This window comes from Rhinatrema bivittatum, chromosome 4, assembly GCF_901001135.1.
Source record: "Rhinatrema bivittatum chromosome 4, aRhiBiv1.1, whole genome shotgun sequence".
Classification (NCBI taxonomy): domain Eukaryota; kingdom Metazoa; phylum Chordata; class Amphibia; order Gymnophiona; family Rhinatrematidae; genus Rhinatrema; species Rhinatrema bivittatum.
The window spans coordinates 356,561,761-356,581,012 of NC_042618.1; the positions used below are offsets into that span (position 1 = coordinate 356,561,761).

Consider the following 19,252-nt stretch of genomic DNA (forward strand, 5'->3'; position numbering starts at 1 on the left):
TCATATATCTAACCTTTACTATCCTTTTGTGCAGAAATCTCTATATTACAAAGTACTATACACCATATGTAACAGTGCTACTTTAGATGACAGAAATAACCCATGGGTAGCAAATGTCATGAACATTTTTCAGACTTACATCTTTAAAACAATGCTACCAAACTCTAGTGATCACTTTGTGGTGCATAGCTCACTCTTAAATGTTGGTTCCATTTGTAGAGCTTTCAGATCCTACAGTTGGAAATATTTGACAGTGTTTTTTTTTTTTGGGGGGGGGGGGGGGTGTTTCTTTACCTTAAGGGATAGTTGCAGTGGTTTGTTAAACCACAAGAAAAAAAGCCTAGTATTTTATAGAAAATTATTCAGTAGCTGGTCAATTGGGAACTGACTCAACAGGTTAAACTAAATATTCTTTGGCAAGTCTTTTCTTTCAAGGCCTACTTCTAAACTTCTTTCTCAGATTTTTTATCCAGTAGAAACATAGTTCAAGTAATTAAGAATGTAGATCTATGAAGTTCTAAAAATTACTAGCAGATATAAACCTAGTACAGAGCATAACCCTTGTGTACATTACAAAGGCATGAACAAATTACTGAAAGTTTGGCTTTCTCCACCCAGGATAACACAAAAATGGTTTCAGTTAATTCTTTGTGTATTTGAGAGTTCAACTTAGTCCTGCTAGTTAGTCACAAAACCATTATGTAACTAAATAACTGGCAAGTTTCTGATGAGATTGATGGTTGGAGAGAGCTGAGACCAGTCCCATCCATTTAAGAACTCCTGCAATAGGTGAATTACACTCAGAATGGAACAGAAAAAGAAATGCCATGAGACTCACTACTGTTAACAAAGAAGTGTGATACTTTTTTGCAGGTGGCTTTAGCCAGTAGCAAGTTATGCACCCTAAATAAAGGCTTAAACTGGTGCTGGGCCAACAAATTTATAAATGTGCTTTAATGGATCAGATTTTTCACCGGGAATATTTCTTTGAAGTTTGATTTGATGACTGAAAAACAGTTTTGTCATTACTAATTGCTTTCCAGTTTCTTGTGAGATGCTTGGAGCAGTTTCACATGTCGGGTGTTGAAAAAAAAGAACCCTCACTTATTGCACAGAAAATAGTATAAAGAAAACTTACACGATCTTCAAGCATTGTCCTAAATGGATGCACAAGTATGTTCTGTCATTTCCTTAAGAGTATTTAAACTGTTATCCCTTGTAGTGTTAAATATTGCAGTTTTGCAACAAAATTCAAATTAAATGGGTTGATTAAAAGATGGTATTAAACTGGAGGTGTATTGTGTGGGGAGAGGGTGGAGTCAATTTTGATCTAAACCTCTACCTGTTAAGACTTTTAAAAATGTCTATTTAAACAATGTATCAGTTAAGATTTTATAGGTTGGCCCATCTATGTTGTATATCATGGAGCAGCAGCTCCCAGTCCTTTTTTAATAAAACATGACAACCCCCCCACCCCCCTTCCCTACCCCTTTTCCTCTTCTGGATATAATTTCTTGGTAGTGAAGTGTCTTAAACCAACATGTTAACATGATTTTAGCACTTAATGAAATAAACACAAGTTTGGTCTCCAGTACTTCAAATATTAACATATCTGGCACATTTAGTGTTCAGGAGGATTCCATTTGAGTTCTATTGCTTCAACAGCAGTTTTGTTTCAATATTAACTTCAGGTCTGTTGCATTATTTTGGAATGGTCACAGGGTTTGACATTTTATAGCAATGTGATTTATTTAAAATCCCAAATTGTGGGCTGTTCCGGTAGCTCGGTGGCAGTGCTGTACACAACAATGCAAATGATCCATGTTCAATTCCTGAGTCAAGTCTTCCACAACTTGGGTTGGCTGGGGATGCTGCAAAGGCAGGGTTCAGTCACTGTACAGTGGCAATACCTAATGGTTGGATTTAGGGCTCATGATTACAGGGTTTCCGGAAGGAGTCCTGGTGCATGATCCCTGGCTGACTCACTGCTGTGAGTTTGAAAGGGGTATAAAATAAGGGGGAAAATGTCACGCAGTAGCTAATGAAGGCTGACGGTGCCAGATCCCGGCTCTGGTTCTGGGTTCTGATTTGAGCTGGAAACCTAAAAGATCAGGAGGAAACTGCTAGGCCCAAAAAACCACCCACGTTGTAAAATGTCAGACCTTTTTAATGGGAATGATACAACTTTTTTTCTTTTTCTTTTTTTTTACACCTCATGGATTAAACTTCTTAGTTTAATATAATTTGTGTTTCTGTTAACTAGCAGCAGAATTTCAGATACTTTCTGGTAGAGAAGAAAAACCCAACAGCACTGCCAGTAAAGGTTAGTTTAATCTGTAAGTACTTGATGTTCCTATTTAAACTACTGTTTCTAACTATTGTAACCGGGGTGTGTTTTTGAATGGAATAACTCCATTTGCAAAACAGCTGTTGAAGTGACTTAATGAAGAGATGAAGATTTAATAGCTGGCTTATTTATGCCATGGCTGGCATTTTTTAGCTTGAATGTAATACATTTTTTTTTTTAAACTACCCCCAGCTCTCTAACTTGGAGGCATTTTATATTGAGAAGCAACTCTTTAATCAAAGTGATTGCTTAAAGTGTTTACAATTGGAAACCTGAATTACCTTTTTTTTTTTTTTTAAATCCATAAGTAAAAGGTTCCCAGCTCTTGAGGCTATCAGCTGTGGTTTACCTTTTAGTTTCATATGTTGCATTTCTTCTTGGTTCTCCTCCAGTAATATGAATTTACTAGAGGAAATAGGAAATAGTCTAAGTAGAAACTAGGCTGCAGCAGTGATTGACAACTACACAGGCTTTCTAACTGTTTAAAGTAGGCTATATGAGGCAATTGAATATACTTTTTAGCTGTGAAAAGACTGGCCAATATTAATTGCTGTAGTCCTTTAGAGCCACATTTTTCTACCTGTGAGATTAGCCTCAAGCAAGACAGCCATACAGGGTACACATGCCAAGGTACTGAGTCAGAAGGCACTGTTTGCAGTCTTCACCTCATGCATATGTTTCTCATCTCCCATCTTAGGTCACAAGACTGCAGGACAGCTATATGGCAGAGTGAAAGGCTGCTCCTCCCTAGGAGCTTTGTCTTTACAGAACCTTGAGTGGGGAAAAAGGACATAAGGGGAAATGGAGATGGGAGGGAGGGAGGGAAGATGACAAAAGGAGGGATATTTATTTTCTCTTAAGCCACTGTTGCTGCCTTCCTGATTTGGACTCTTAAGGAGGTGAGAAATCTTGTCTGCTTTCCATCAGTTGAGGCTTGGTTACTGAAAAGTTGAGAACCACTAACACAAAATGCTGTAGGGGAGTTCTTGCCTGAAATAACAAGTGCATTGTTTCCAAGAAGCTTTTGGGGTAACATGCATTAAGTGATTGGTTAAAATCCAAATCTCAATGAGCATTAGGAAGCCATATGTTTGGAAATTGGCTTTGATAGTTTTGATAGCTATGTGGATTATTAGAAGACATGGATTTAGTATTGCTATTTTAAGGATCACAGAGGAAGATAGGCAAGCCTTTATAGACCTGGTTATGTGGGCATTTGAAGCCAGTACTGAAGCAGATTGAGTATGCTTGGAACTAATGGAGGGCAGTGTAAGAAAGGTGTTGAAAGCTCTGGTATAAAATATTGAGGTAGGGGGAGCAAATGTGTTGAGCATGGAGATTTATGTTCTACCCAAAGTAGGAAAATCACAACCAGGCAGACTTTGAGCCAGTTTGGTTTTGTCTGTCACAATGTTAAAGTTCTCTTTAAGGAACACACATCATTGGTTTCTGAAATGAGTCTGTTTAGTTTGTCAGTGTGGAGGATGGTTTTCTCCCCCCCTCCCCCCCCCCCTTTATTCTTACAAGCCATTGTAGTATATCATACATTAGGAAAACAGTATTTTCTTTTTGACCTAATACTGTACTTGAAGTGTTTAAGTTTTCATCAATTTAATGGCTATAATTTAACTTTTTCTTTTGTAAACTTTTACCTAGCTTTTAAACAATGGGTGGTACGTTAATGTAATGGATGATTGGGTCTCATGTACCATAAGGTACTGTTTTGGTGTTTTTGTTCTCAAAGTCTCATTCAATGAATGTTACTCCCCATAAGAAAAACCCTAAACTGCTTAGTTTAAATAGATTTTTAGCTTTGTGTTTGGTTTAAAATGTTGGTGGTTTTATGCTTGTGAATTTGAGGACTAGCTGTATCTGTATTTTAACAGGTTTAATTCTCCTGGTTTGGCACTGATCTGTCAATAGGCTAAGAATGGGGGGGGACCATCCTGATTTGAAATGCTTCTTGGCCAAGATCAAATATAAGAACCATTTTCCATTTATAAGTAGGCTAAATTACCTGTTATAGGTGAGTGACATCATCTGGCAGCACTGAACTGAATCGTCTCCTAACTAGTAGAGCTTTGAGTGCTACTGAGCACTCAAAGCTGTAGGAGTTGCCTCATGAGCCTCTTTAATCATCTTTTGTCTGGGCACAGAACAGGTATATACTCAGTCTCTCCAGGTAATTTTTTTTCAGTATTTTATTCAGTTTTCTTAATGTTTAGTTGCACTGCAGCATCTACAACAGCACTACAAAAGATTTGCTGCCTCAAAATGGCTGGCAAGAAGAAATCAGTGAATGGGTTCAAGCACTGTTATCCATGGTAAGGTGATGTCTCTTATGTTATCCTTGCTTCATTCTGGACTATGCCTAGATACACTGTTATGCCTGTGGACAGATGTGCCGCATTCTCAGCTCTTCAGGGCACACCACACAGGACATGCGCAAGTCTCTCAAACTGCAATAGATCCTCCTCCTGCACTGCAACATTGACGGCTTTGCCATAATGAGTTGATCAGGAGCTCCTCAAGGATTCCCCCCAATTCGGCCCAAATCGAAACCACTGGGTTGAGTAATACAATTGCCCTACATTGAAGAAAAATAAGTCAGTGCTACAGGAAGCATAGATCTGCTATCCTAAAGGCCCCTCGATGCACAGTTCAAAAACAAGCATGGTTGCCCATTTGCAGCTAGTCACTTCAGTGCAACTGATGTATGCATCAACACAAACCTAATTCTTCACTCCAAAGCATTCACGGTACTGCACTCCATGCCAGAATTATCGAGCTGCATTACCTACACTGCAGTATACACTCAAGGCCAGCTACTCCCTCCAACTTCCATAGCCCTTATCTGTCTAGATTAATAGTGGAGGGCTTCCAGTTAGACTCCAGCTCTGCTATGCTTCATACTGTCTCTAAAAAAATAAAAATTAAAAAAAAAAAAAATTTAGATGCAGGAACCTATCCTTATCTCTGAAGCGGAAGCTTACTGTCTTACACCAGGTCAGAGGACTAGCCAATCGCTCAACCAAATTGTAGATCTAATGAGAAATTTCTTTACCTTTTTATCTAAACAGAAGGGAATGATCTTGCCACTTCTGCAGCATTGCTGCAGCAGTATCTTGGACCAGAGTCCAAATATTGCCCATCCAGATCACATCATCAGAACCCTTGATACAGGGTTTGTCATCTTCTCACTCAATGGCAGCAAAGTCAAGTCACGCAGAGGCGATTGATCAAAGCTTTTCCCCTTCAAGGCAATCGGAAGAGCCTCCTGGATCGTGTTTCCCCCTCACATTCAGAAGAGGGGTCTATGGCTATACCTTCTAACCCATTTCCAGATATGCCTGACATACATTGCCCCGGACTACCTGTCCTATTAAAAGTTCATTGAAAAGGTGGGGATAGTGTTTAGCATCAGGCCCCTCCAGATATTGGATGCTCAGTCAGATCCAGCAGCCCTGCCAGTCCACAATATTAGGTTTCAGATGAGAATGTGGGAAACACTTGTCTTAGCCATTCCTATGGCTACGATGCTGGATCTCAAATATAGAGTCCAGAAATCTGAGATTTGGAGTTGTACATCAGTCAGTCATCATCGAGTCTTCCCTGAAAAAGGCTACTAGAACATCTTGGCAAGAATATCTTCCAAAGCTCCATGCTTATTGCCCATATCTATGCACTATTTTTTTTTCAATTTAAAGCTTTTATTGAGCAAGCATTCCATACATCAGTGTGAAAACATGAAACTAAATTGCCAACATTCCTTTTGATACATAGTCACTACAACAATATGTACAACTCAAATAAATGGTTTTTACCTCAAACATGGCTTTTGTCATTTATTACCCCTGCCTCCCCCCCAACCCCCTTAACTCACTTCACTACTAGAGGTAATAGCCATAAATCATTCCCTAAATACCAAAGGGTCCGTCTTATGAATGGGAACTGGTGGTGTGGTATTTTTCCCTCCAGCGTTTGTAATCCGTCCAAATCTTCGCAAAAGATCCCATGGTTTTGTTTTTGTAGGCAGTTATTCTACTAAGGCAAAAGATTGTATCCATTCCCTGCTTGACATCAGTAAAAGATGGGGATAAGGGGTCATGCCATCTTCTGGCTATCTCACATCTGGTGGCTGTACAGGCAAACTGAACCAATTTACTCATTTATTCTCACGGAAGTATTCCACATTTAGCAAAGCGTGAGTAGGTTAGAGGGTAACCGGTAGTAAGAATGTCTTGTAGCCATTGGGCCACTGTTACCCACAGCGTTGCAATGATGGGGCACTGCCACCAAAGGTGCCAATAAGTCTCAATCTAATCGCACCCTTTCCAACATTTTGCTGACCACTTGGCATTGATTTTATGTAGGTGAGAGGGATGCATATACCACCTGTACAAAGTTTTGTAATCAATCAACCTGGCTGATATTAACCCTCTGCCTGTATTCTGGAGAGATTCCAACCACTGGTCTTCTGTACGCACTATTTCTATATGCTACAATATCATGAGTGTCTTCAAAATCTGAAGGTTTTTCTACAACCTGGAAAGGAGGGTCTTATTGCCTGCAATTGCTTTTGGAAGAGTACATTCATCACCATCTCTATTCTGTCTGAAATTTTCTACTCCATTTCACACACCTCAGCTTCTATTGGAGCTTGGCCTGTTATGTGGTTCTTGGCAAGTAGCGTTGATGAGAAGTTATCGGCCTTACCTGGTCTCTGACAAATTTAAGAAGTGGAATGTAGCAGTGGGGTCCCCGAGTTACAAACAGTAATACTTTAACAGGCATCAATTCCAGCCTTTTCAGCAGTACCGCCTATTTACAACCCAGTGTTGGCTACTACTTCTGGTCTGACCTGTGAGCGTCATCACCCTAAGACTACACAACAGACCCAGCATACACTCGGGCCCAGTTTTTGATACCTCAAAACTATCTTCTTGGAGGCATGGTGTCAGATAACCAAGGACTTCAAGGTCCTCCATGTTGTGGAGTCTGTATACTGTTTTCATTTCTCCCAGTTACCATCTCCTTCACGCTGCTTAAATCATGATCACCATCTGTCTTTTGACACAGCTTTGCCAAGAAGTGTAGTCACTTCACCAACAAATGATAGAACCAAGCCCTGCATCCCAGCATGGACAAGGTTTCTATTCCCAATATTTCCTCAGCCCCCAAGAAATCAGTAGGTTCCATGCTGGATTTGAGACCCTTGAATAAATATTTACTTCAGGAGAAATTAAAAATGAATTCCAAGAGAGTGATTCTCCCTTATCCAGATGCAGGAATGGATGCGCACTGTCTATCTGAAGGATGCATATGCTCATATACCTATTAAACCTTTCCAGTGACGCTACCTTCGCCTCATGGTGGATTGCCTTATTGGCAGCCCTGAGAGTCTTTACAGTGGTAACTGCATGCCTATTCACCAGGGGATTCAAGTTTCTCCCATACCAGGATTGGCTAATCACTGAGAATAAGCATTGCTATCCTTACACCAGACTGTCCATCTTCTACAAAATTTGTGCATTTCTGGTCCAATTTTGAGAAGCCAAATGTAGTACTTGTTCACAGAATGAAATCTATTGGAGCAATAATAGACTGGCTGCGGGAAAGTGCAGTTCTGACTATGGATTGAGTGTACACCATGATATTTCTCATACACAAATTACTGACCTCTGTGGGTGATAGCAAGAGTGTGTCTCATTGTGTCAAGTTGTACGGTGGCAGCCATTGCAGGTGGTCCCACTGATCAGCCTTTTATGTTTCAATTTTTTTTTTTAATAACAGACCTGGCGGCAGGTGTCTTACCAACACCAAGCAGAGCAGAACATAATACCTTTTATTAGGTTTTTTTTCAACATAAACATAATGTATAACCAGTAATATACCCTTAAACCCCCTTCCCTCAGTATGCCCCAGATCTTTGTGATGCATAGCTCCATCCCTATCATAATAGCCTTTGAAAAATCTAATTTGATTCATATACGGTAAATCATTCAAAAGCAAGTTGCATGCTTTGTGCAGCAGAGACTGCAAATATTTATCCCATATCTTTAGAAACCGTTAACGTCATTTTATTTAAATCCAATTTTTCTATGTTTTTCCATTACACACGTGGCATGCAGTATTTTGGAGTTATAGTAGGAAGTTCTTCCCTTAACCATCTTTGTAAAATTAACTTTTGTTAACAAAGGGATCGTTGATCCAACAGTTACAAACCACAGACCAGGTTTCCGAGGCGAGCATTATACTGATGGTAAAAGCCACGCATGTTTCAGGACTGAGCGCTGGTTCGCACTTTCCCCTCATCAAGTCTCACTAGCAATAGACACCACCTTGAAAGGAGGGGGTGCTTCATAGCGCCTGGTCTCGTGAGGAGAGCCACTATCAGATCAGTCTTCTGGCATTGAGTGGTGTTCTATCAATGCTTGTGCATCTTAATTCAAACAGCCTTCCAGGTTATGTTTTACGTCAAACAGGGCAGCACAGAATCATGGCCTCTCTGCAAGGAAGTGTTAAAGATTTGGGAGTGTGCAACTAGACATTCAACTGTCCTACAAGCCACCTATCTTCCAGGAATCTCTAACATATTGGTGGATCATTTTAGCAGAGTATTCGACCGCACAAGTGGTCTTTGTGATAATGGCTGACAAATTCTATTTAGGGGGTCAGCTGTCAATTGACTTGCTTGCATTGGGGCGGAACAGAAAACTAGATCAATTTTATTCAGGTCTATCTAGCGATCTGACTGGCTGAGGGACTCTCTTCGCCTCAATCCTCCACTCAACCACAGGCCTTTTAAACACTTTTCTACCAATACTGCTAATTGCCATAGCAGTGCAGAAACTGCTACAACACATTGTTTTTTAATGTGACAAGGCGATAGCTAAAGCTGTAAGAATGCTGGGCTGCATAGAGAGAAGAATAACCAGTAAAGGACCAAATGGTTCATCTAGTCTGCCCAGCAAGCTTCCTTAGTAACTGCCGCTCCGTGCAGTTATCCCCTAGTCTTATGTTAACCCATAAAAATTGCTGTTAACATTTTTTACTTGGGTGATGAGCTTTTTTGAAAATTCAGTGCTGCTTGATGTGCTTTGCTCTGGACGTGGCTGTAGAAACAGTCCTGTGCTTTTTCCCTTATGTCTGCATATCGGGGCCCTCTTGGTTGTCGGAATCCATTTCCCCTTTTCCACCTGTCATTGATTTAGGGAGCAATGTTGCACCTGCATTAAATCAATCAAGACTTAATGGTTAAAATTAGTAATCTCCATGCCTTCTGTTAAGGATAGTAACTGCTACCCCAGAAAGTTACCCCCATGTACACTTTCTCTGTTTCCTGTAGGACTTTCCGTAGAAGCAGTCTGTGTATCAGTAGTCAATGGAAGGGGCCCTTGGTTGTTCCCTGAATCCAATTCCTCTTCTCTTCCCCCCCCCCCCCCCCCCCCCCGCCATCTAAGCAGGGAGTAGTGTTGCAGTTGCATTAAAAGCATATTGGTTAAAGGTAGTAGTCTCTGCTTCTGCCTTCTGCTAAGAGTAGTAACTACTGTACCAGCAAGTTATCCCCCCAGCACACTTAACTTATTTCCATCCTCTAGCCTTTAGTGATCCACAGGGTTTATCCCATGCCTCTTAGAATTCTTTGACTATTTCCATGTTCACCACTTCCTCCGGAAGGGCATTCAGGCATCCACCACCCTCTTCATGAAGAAATATTTCCTGATGGTTCTAAGTCAGCCCCCTGGAGTTTCATTTTGTGTCCCCTAGTTCTATTTTCTTTCCAATGGAAAGGTTCAAAGTCTATGCATCATTTAAAACCTTTTAGGTTTCTGAAGGTCTGTATCATACTTCCCCTGCACCTCCTGTCTTCCAGAGTATAGATATTCAGGTCCTTCAGTCTCTCCTCAGGTCTTTTGATATAGATACCACATCATTTTCGTCCCCTTTCTCTGGTCTGTCTCCATCCTGTCTCAATCCTTTTTGAGATAAGGGCTCAAGAACCTAACACAGTGCTCCAGATGAGGTCTCACCAAGGACCTGTACAGGGGCATTATCACTTCCTTTTTCTTACTGGTTATTCTCTCTATGCAGCCCAGCATTCTTACAGCTTTAGCTATCGCCTTGTCACATTGCTTCGCCATCTTCAAATGACCAAACACTCTTACCCCAAGATCCCTCTGTAGGTCCATGCACATTAGTATTTCACCCCCCATTTATATACAGCTCTTCTGGATTACCACATCACAGATGCATGACTGCACTTCTTGCCATTGAATCCAGCTACCAAATCTTCGACTATTCTTCAGGCTTTCTTAAATCACTTTTCATTCTCGCTACTCATGTGTGTCCACTCTGTTGCAGATCTTAGTATTTTCTACAAATAGACAAACTTTGCTTTCTGTCCCTTCTGCTCACAAAAATATTGAACAGAACAGGACCCAACACCAATCCCTGTGACACTCTGCTTATCATGGCTCTCCAGAGTAGGTTCCATTTACCATTACACACTGTCTATCGGTCCTTGACACTCACTCCCAAGCTTCCCATTTTATTCACAAGCCTATGCGGGACTGTATCAAAAGGTTTGTTAAAATCCAAGCGATCACATCAAGCACTTTTCCTCAAACCAATTCTCTAGTCACCCAATCAAAAAAATCAATTAGATTTGTCTGACAGAACCTTCCCCTGGTGAATCCATGCTGCCTTAGGTCCAATCAACCTACCAGAATATAGATAGTTTACTATCCTTCCGCAGCGTCTCCATTATACTATCCTTCCGCAGCGTCTCCATTAATTTTCCCACCACTAAGGTGAGGCTAACTGGCCTGTGGCTTCCAGCCTCCCCTCTGCTACCACTCTTGTGAAGTGGGACCGTCACCCTCTTCTCCAATCCCGTGGCAACCCTCCCATTTCCAAGGGTCTATTGAACAGGTTCTTCAGCATACCCGCCAACATATCTGAGCTCCTTCAGTATCTTAAGATATACCTCATCCAGCCCCATGGCCTTGTCTAATTTGTTTGCCTAGCTCTACCCCTACATTCTGTTCTGTAAACGGAGTTCTGTCTGCCTCATCCCCATCTATGATCTTGTCTGCCAGCAGCGGTCCTTCTCCAGGGTCATCTTTAGTGAACACCGAACTTGAAGTATTTAATATTTCGGCCATTTCTTCAATTTTCTCCACACATTGCTCTTCGTCACTTTTTCAATTTCACTATTCCACTCCTGGCCTCCTTTCTATGATATATCTGAAAATGTTTTGTCACCTCGCTTTACCTCTTTGGCAAATCTTTCTTCCACTTGACCTTTTTGCTTTCCTGATTTCTTTCTTAGTCTCCCTTAGTTTCACTAGGTACTCTTTAACATAAGATATGCCATACTGGGTCTGACCAAGTGTCCATCAAGGCCAGTATCCTGTCTCCAACAGTGGCCAATCCAAATCACAAGTACCTGGCAAGTACCCAAACATTAAATAGATTCCATGCTATTAATGCTGACGACAAGCAGTGGCTATTCCCTTTTGATTAATAGTAGTTTATGGACTTCTCCTCCAGGAACGTATCCAGACCATTTTTAAACCCAGATACACTAATTGCTTTAACCACATCCTCTAGCAACAAATTCCAGAGTTTGTGCATTGAGTAAAATAATTTTCTCCAATTTGTTTTAAATGTTCTACGTACTACTTCATGGAGTACCCCCTAGTCTTTGTATTATCTGAAAGAGTAAATAACCAATTCACATTTACCCGTTCAAGTTCTTTCATGATTTTATAGACCTCTTATATCCCCCCCTCAGCCATCTCTTCTCCAAGGTGAACAGCCCTAATCTTTCTAGACTTTCCTCATAGGGGAGCCATTCCATGCCAGTTATTTTTGTCTTTCCTATGTTCCTCTTTTTGGGATCTTTTATGCTTCTTGAGTGCTATTTTTTGCCTTTATTTTTTTAGACACTTCCATTAAGAACCAGGTTGGTTTCTTTTTCCTCTTAACTTTTGTTTATATATTAGAAAAGTAATTTGTTGCTTTTGTAATAGTTGCTTTTAATTTGGCCCACTGTTCCACCTCACCCATTTTCTCCCAGTCTTCCAGTTCTTCCTCCAGGAATATTCTTATTTTGACACAGTCTGTATTTGCGAAATTCAAAACTTGGGTCTTTGTGTGTCTTCTCTGTATCCTGTTCGCAATATTAAACCATACCATCTGATTACTGCTGTTCATGTGGGTACCTACTCTGACATTTTGAGACGTTATCCCCGATTGTGAACACCAGGTCAAGTATCGTACCCTCCCTCATGGGTTCCATTACCATTTGTTTGAGCAGAGCCTCTTGAAAAGCATCTATCATCTCTCTGCCTTGTAGATTCCCACAGAAGGGATATTCCAATTCACATCTGGCAGATTGAAATATCGAAGCAACATTTCTCCCTTTCCCACCTTTTGGATGTCTAACAGTTCTTCTGTTTGAGTCAGAGGTGTGTAGACCACACTGATATAAATGGAAGCACCTTTTTTAAGGACCGCGTGTAATCCTGCATCCCTACTCCCATGTCCCTAGAATTTTAGTTGCTTGGATATTTCTGATATAGAGCTCTTCCATTTTTCTGTACTCTGTCCTTCCTAGACAAGTTATATCCAAAGATGGCTGTATCTTAGTCATGAAGCTCAGTGAACCATGTCGCTGTAACACTATGTTCAAATCCACTTTCCAGCTTCTCTCCTTCAGCTTGCTTTTCTTCTTGGATATCTTTTCAACCCTATTCAGCTGATTTCTATTTATTTATTCACCCGCATCTTGGAGATGGGGGTGACATTTCTATTTCCTTCTGCTGCCCCAGTCCTCTGGTTTAAATGCCTTATGGTATATGGTTTTAATTTTTCATTTGGGATCCTTTTTCCTGCCATAGACAGATGTAAGCCATCTTTGACATGGAGCAGTTTACTGTTCCATACATGGCCCCAGCCCCCAATATATCCACAACTTTCTTCCTTACACCAGGTTTTGAGCAATGCATTGAATTTATTTATATGGCTTAGCCTCTCCTTCCCCTTTTGATGAAAAGGTAACACTTCTAAAAAAGGCAATAGTCTTTACCAAGTGCCTAATCTGCTTCCCAGGAGTCTGAAAATCTCTGTACAATTTAGATGATTCTAGCAAGGTTGTTGGTTTCAAGATGGATGATAAGGTCAACTTCAGAGTCTTTAACTTTCTCCATTGGTTGCATTGAATATCTGACTAGCATTTCTACCAGCTGAGGATCCTAGAAGGTATTTAACTAGTTTTCCCCCTCAAAAAGAGTTCCCAAATTCGTGCCTCTGTCTGGGTCTTCCAGCACAGTGAGCTTTTTCTTATGGTTTTTGGTTTTGTTATGGAATTTCTGTGCACATTGGGTTTCTTTCCTTTCTGATACATCAGTTTCCATTGCTAGAGCTTCTTCATTTTCCAATACACAGAAGACATTTGGTACTTGTCACTTGAGAGTTGGGTGTCCTTGCATCACAGGTCTTATCCTACCAGAACCACTGTAATCTAATTCTTGGATTTCTGGATGCTCTGTGCAAATGGAGGAGGAGGGCATCTAGGCTGCACAGTTGTGAAGAATGGGTATCTTTGGATCATAGGTCTTAGCCTATCTGAGCCAACTGTAAACTATTTGCTTCTGAGTTTCTGAAAATTCTGTAGTAGGGGGAGATGAGGTTCCTGAGTGCTGTAAAGTGGGTGAGGCTTCCTTGGTGGTTGCTAATTCCTTTTTTATTGAGGATAATTCAGCTTTAAGGTGAGCTAACTCCATTTTCATTGAGAATTGTGAACAAATGGAGCAAGCCCTAAACTTCCAGAAGGTTTGCTTCAAGTTAAAAGCTCCATAGTTATATTGAATAATAGTCATCCTGTTTGATTTAATAGAGAACTCCTTTAATCTGCTAAATCATTAGTAAATTATTTTACCACCAATTATGTACTCCAGCAAGACTATATTAGAAGAGCAACCTCTGGGGTGGGTAGGTAGAGGGATAGGGAGGGGAGGGCTTTTTAACAGTTGAGATTATCAGTGAACAAAATATTCCTTGAATGTACTTGAGTTTAATCCACTGAAAGGATTTTTTTTCCCTCAAACCCAGTAGAGCAGTCTAGATTCCACACTTCTTAGTTTCAGTTAAATCTGCCCCCTCCAATAACCAAGGCACATAATAATGCAGTTATACACAACTTCTGTACTTGGCTCTAAAATATTTTAATCCGTAAAAGTTCACTTAACATTTTTGGAAACCTTGTGAATCCAGGAATAGCTGTAGACAAGACTCTGTTCTTACTCAGCACAATAATATTATGGCCAGGCAATTCAATAAGTCTAGATTCCACACACTTTGGCTTGTTTCTTATAGCTCCAGTGTGACAGACAGTTTGCATATCTCGAACAACTTTCCAGCAATGCCCCCATATATCTGAAGACAGAATGAAAGAACATGCTATCATCCAAACCTTCCATTCCTTAGTCTAATCATTTGGATGTTGAGTGCTTAGTAATTGCTAATCTCTTTGCCTAGGCCAATCAAAAACATTTTGGTTCCAGCTAGAAAGCCATCTGCCAGAAAGCGCTATACCTTCAAATGAATCAGAGAAAACCTTGGACCCGTTTTTCTTGTGAACCCCAAGCACTTGCTAACAAACTTGCTCTTCCTTTCTGATTCAGGCCTCACTACAGCATTGGTGAAAGTACATCTCTGCACTTTAGCGGCTTACCTCGATAAGGTACACGCACTCTTCCCTATACGTACCCAGATCAGTCCAGACTCCAGGGTTTTGCTTCCCTACCAGCAGATGGAGACAGTTTTACTGACTGTTCCACTTGCAGCTCCTTAGTATTTTTGTCTCCAGCAGATGGTAGATAGGCAGACCTGCAGTTCTACAGTATTTACGATATTTTTAGAGTTTTAGAGCCTTCCTCCTGGGGTTTTTGGGTCCTAGTGGGTCTTTCCCTGTCTGGTTGAGGGACGTGCAAGATTGGAAGTTGGAGGTGGTATTTAAGAGGATTGTTGACGTGTTTGCTCTAAGTCTCAGAGCTGCTATTCTAGTTTTATGCGGCGGGCTTGTCTGCTGGGTTCTACAGCTGCAGGAGAATCATCCAAGTTCTGGTGACGAAGCAAGCAAGGCGGAGCGTATTTTATTTATTTATTGAGTTTTAAATACCGTCATTCGGTAAAGCCATCATAACGGTTTACAAAATTTAAATTGTAACTCTCAACAATTGTGGAAAAAGTATAACAATGTGCATATTAAACAAAGGTTAAACATTTCAAGTCCAGAAAGTATCATTATGTGGGAGGAGGAGGGATTGGAGAGAAGTTATTTTGAGGTTTTTGGATGAAAGTTCGATTGGGAGTTAGGAAGGTCAGTGTAGAATTTGCGAAACAGCAATGTTTTTAGGTCTTTTTTGAACATTTTGAGGTTGGGTTCTCAGATCTTTAGGTAGGGAGTTCCAAAATTTAGGGGAGGCAATGGAAAAGGCTCTTTCTCTTGTTAGATGCGCATCTCTGATGGGGATGTTTAAGCATCCTGAGTTGTTTGAACGTAGGTTTCTTTGAGGATTCTGGGGGGGTTATGTTTAAGCCATTTAGTCCTTGATTATTGTTTTAGAATTTTATGAATGATGGTCATTGATTTGTGTTCGATGCGTGCTTTAATTGGGAGCCAATGAAGTGAGATCAATATGGGCGTTGTGTTCATTTCTTTTTGTTCCTGTCAGAACTCTGGCTGCTGAGTTCTGCAGAATCTGGAGCGGTTTGAGGTTTGAATAAGGTATTCAATTAGTAAGGAGTTGCAGTAGTCGAAGGTGTAGAAAATGAGTAGTTGTAAGACCGTTCTGAAATCATAAGGGTTAAGAAACGGTTTTAAGTGACTTAATGTTAAAAGTCTGTGATATCCTCCTTTAGTTTTATTTGATATGTGGTTCTTAAATGAAAGTTCTTTATCGATAATTCCAAGGTTCCTGGTGTGGGTGGTGGGGAGTATAGAGTTCATTTGTTTGTCAAGTAAAGGCAGGGGTGGCAGAGTTGGATTGGGTTTTTTGTCCATGAATATTATTTCAGTTTTGTCTGATTATGAGCTTCAGAGAATTTAGGAGATGTTTAATTGAGTCGAGATTTTCTTGTAAGTGTCTTCGATCGAATTTTGGATGGGAATTAGTTGAATGTCATCGGTGTAGAGGAAGTGGGTGATTCCATTATCTTTTAGTAATTGGCAGATGGGGAGAAGGTATATGTTAAATAGGGTGGCGGATAAATCTGATCCCTGGGGAACTCCAGTGTTGAGGTTGATCTTTTTGGATGGGTTGTTATTGATTAAAACTTGGTAGGTTCTGTCAGATAAATAGGAAGAGAACCATTGTAGGGTGGTGTCAGTTAAGCCGATTTGAGTCAGTCGTTCTAACAGTATATTGTGGTTTACTGTGTCGAAAGCAGCTGAGAGGTCAAGGAGGATGAGTAGGTATTTTTCACCTTTGTCAAAACCTCTTAGTATTATGTCATTTAGTGAGAGAAGGAGAGATTCTGTGTTTAGGTTTTTTCTGAATCCATATTGAGTTGGAGGTAGGATGTTTCAAGATAGTCGTCTAGTTTGGTGTGTACGACTTTTTCAATGGTTTTGGCTATGAATGATAGGTTTGAGATGGGGCGATAGCGAGGATTTCAGGATTTAAGTTGTTCTTTCTTAGAATAGGCTTGATAACTGCAGATTTGAGGCATTTGGGATAATTACTTTGTCAGGGATAAATTGACGATTTTGGTGATAGTTTTAGATATGGTGGGTTCAATTGTTTGGAGGGTTGTTATAGGGATGTTGTCTATTGGATGGCTGGCGGGGTTCATTTTATTTATAACAGATTGAATTTCGAGAGTGGAGGCAGTATCAAAATTTGACCATGATGAGGTTATCTTAGTGTTCAGTTTAATGTTTTGGTCATTGTTGGTTATGTTGGTTTGGATTAGATGAGATATTTTGTTTTTGAAGAAGTCAGCAAAGTCCTCGCTTCCATGTTTGGTACATGTAGAATCTAGGGTGGTTTTAGTAAGTTTCTGAACTATTGAGAATAACATTCTGGGGTTATGATGAAATTTGGAGATTTTGTTGGAGAAGAATTCCTTCTTTTTATTGTTGATATTTTTATATTGTGCTAAGTGGCTCTGAAATATTTAGTGTGGTTGTATTTTTATTTTTTCTCCATTCTTTCTTTTTTCCTGAGTATATGTTTGGCAGTTCTGATGTTATCATTATGCCACTGGTTGTTGTGTTTGGATTGTTGTTTTGTCTTTGTAATAATGGGATTGATGCTGTCTGCTATTAGTTTCGTGATATTTAGCCATGATGTTGTTGCATCCTCTGAGTTAGATTTATGTTGATTAATTCAGCTTGAAGAGTTTTTTGTAGAAGCTCAGTGTTGAACGGAGGACGGTAAGATATTTTGTTTGGAATGATTTGAGGTGCTTTAAGGTTGAAGTTGATAGATAAGTTGGCTTGGATTAGGTGGTGGTCAGACCAAGGTATCTCTATGGTTTGAGTAATATTTGATTGCCAGACTTCAGTGTTGATAAAGATGAGGTCGATGGTGTAACCTGCTTTAGAGTTGGAGATTGGATTATTTGCTTTTAGTGTTGATATTGCATCGATGATAGTTTGGGAGGTTTTTGAGTGGTTGGGTAAGTTGTTAGTCACCAAGGATGATGATGGGTTTGTTGAGAGATATGATGTTCATGATATATTCAATTAGTGGGGAGCAGTTTTTTTTCGAGAGCTCCTGGAGGACAGTAAACGAGGCAGATCTGTAGTTTTGGCGAATCAAATAAAGCAATTTCGAATGGTGGAGATATGTTTGAAGGACAAAGGGTCAGTTGAAGGGTTTTTTTTGAGATAAGCATTAAACCATCTCCTTTATTTTTTTCTGGGAATTGAGGAGGTGTTGTATTCTTGGTTGGACAGTTGGTTAATTAGTACGGAATCTGTGTTTTTGAGCCAGGTTTCCGTTACTGCGATGAAATCTGGTTTGGAGTCAATGAGTAGGTCATTGAACAGAATAATTTTTTTTTATTATTGAACAGGCATTGACAAGTATGAATGAGAGGCGTATAGAGGCGGCAGTTGCTTATGGGGCCGATGCCTTATATGAATTGGTAGAGATGTGAATCGGGTTTGGTTCTGGTTCCGATTCAAATCTTATAATTTTTATCGTCCAGCCCGCTTGGTTTTTTGTTTATCTGCTGCGCCCGATCCGATAAACAAAAAACCCACCCTGACCCTTTAAAACTGACCCCTTAGCCTCCCCCTTCCCCCCCCAAAACATTTTAAAATTACCTGGTGGTCCAGTGGGGGGCGCGGGGAGCGATCTCTCCCGCGCTCAGGCCGTCGGCTGCCACTAATAAAAATGGCGCCGATGGCCCTTTGCCCTTACCATGTGACAGGGTATCCGTGCCATTGGCCAGCCCCTGTCACATGGTAGGAGCACTGGATGGCCGGTGCCATTTTTAAAGGCAAATAACTCCTGTTCGTGGACACAAACCCGATTAAGGATTTTTCACGATAAATCGGGGGAATTTCTATTGTATCGCACTCGTTAACTATTTTTGATGATTTAAAAAATATTGGATGATATTTTAAATCGTCAAAATACAATTCACATCCCTAGTAAGGATGTCTAATTTTGGTATCAGCAGACTCTGCCAGGAGACTATGGCTGCACAATTGATCCGCTGATGTCCGTTCCCCCCCCCCACCCCCCCAAAATCGCAGTTGAATTCTCTGCCATTTTTGTTTGGGGAGGATTTGGAGCAGTTGATGAAGAGCTTGGGAGAATAAAGTACACAGACTGCCTGATAAACCTAAGGGCAAGAGTGTTTTTTTCTTTTATGTCTGTT

At 40.5% G+C, this 19,252-nt stretch overlaps 1 long non-coding RNA gene across 2 annotated transcripts in view; it reads left to right on the forward strand.

Moving 5' to 3' along the window:
* The first annotated feature begins 1,041 nt into the window (after nt 1–1,041).
* The window catches only part of LOC115090988, a 40,194-nt gene continuing 21,983 nt past the window's right edge, over nt 1,042–19,252 (forward strand). Inside the window, exons 1-2 of one of the 2 annotated variants that reach the window (XR_003856560.1) lie at nt 1,042–1,173; nt 2,264–2,336. This is a non-coding gene — a long non-coding RNA (uncharacterized LOC115090988). The remainder of the gene's footprint in view (nt 1,174–2,263; nt 2,337–19,252) is intronic. The other variant, XR_003856561.1, reaches the window with a different exon arrangement.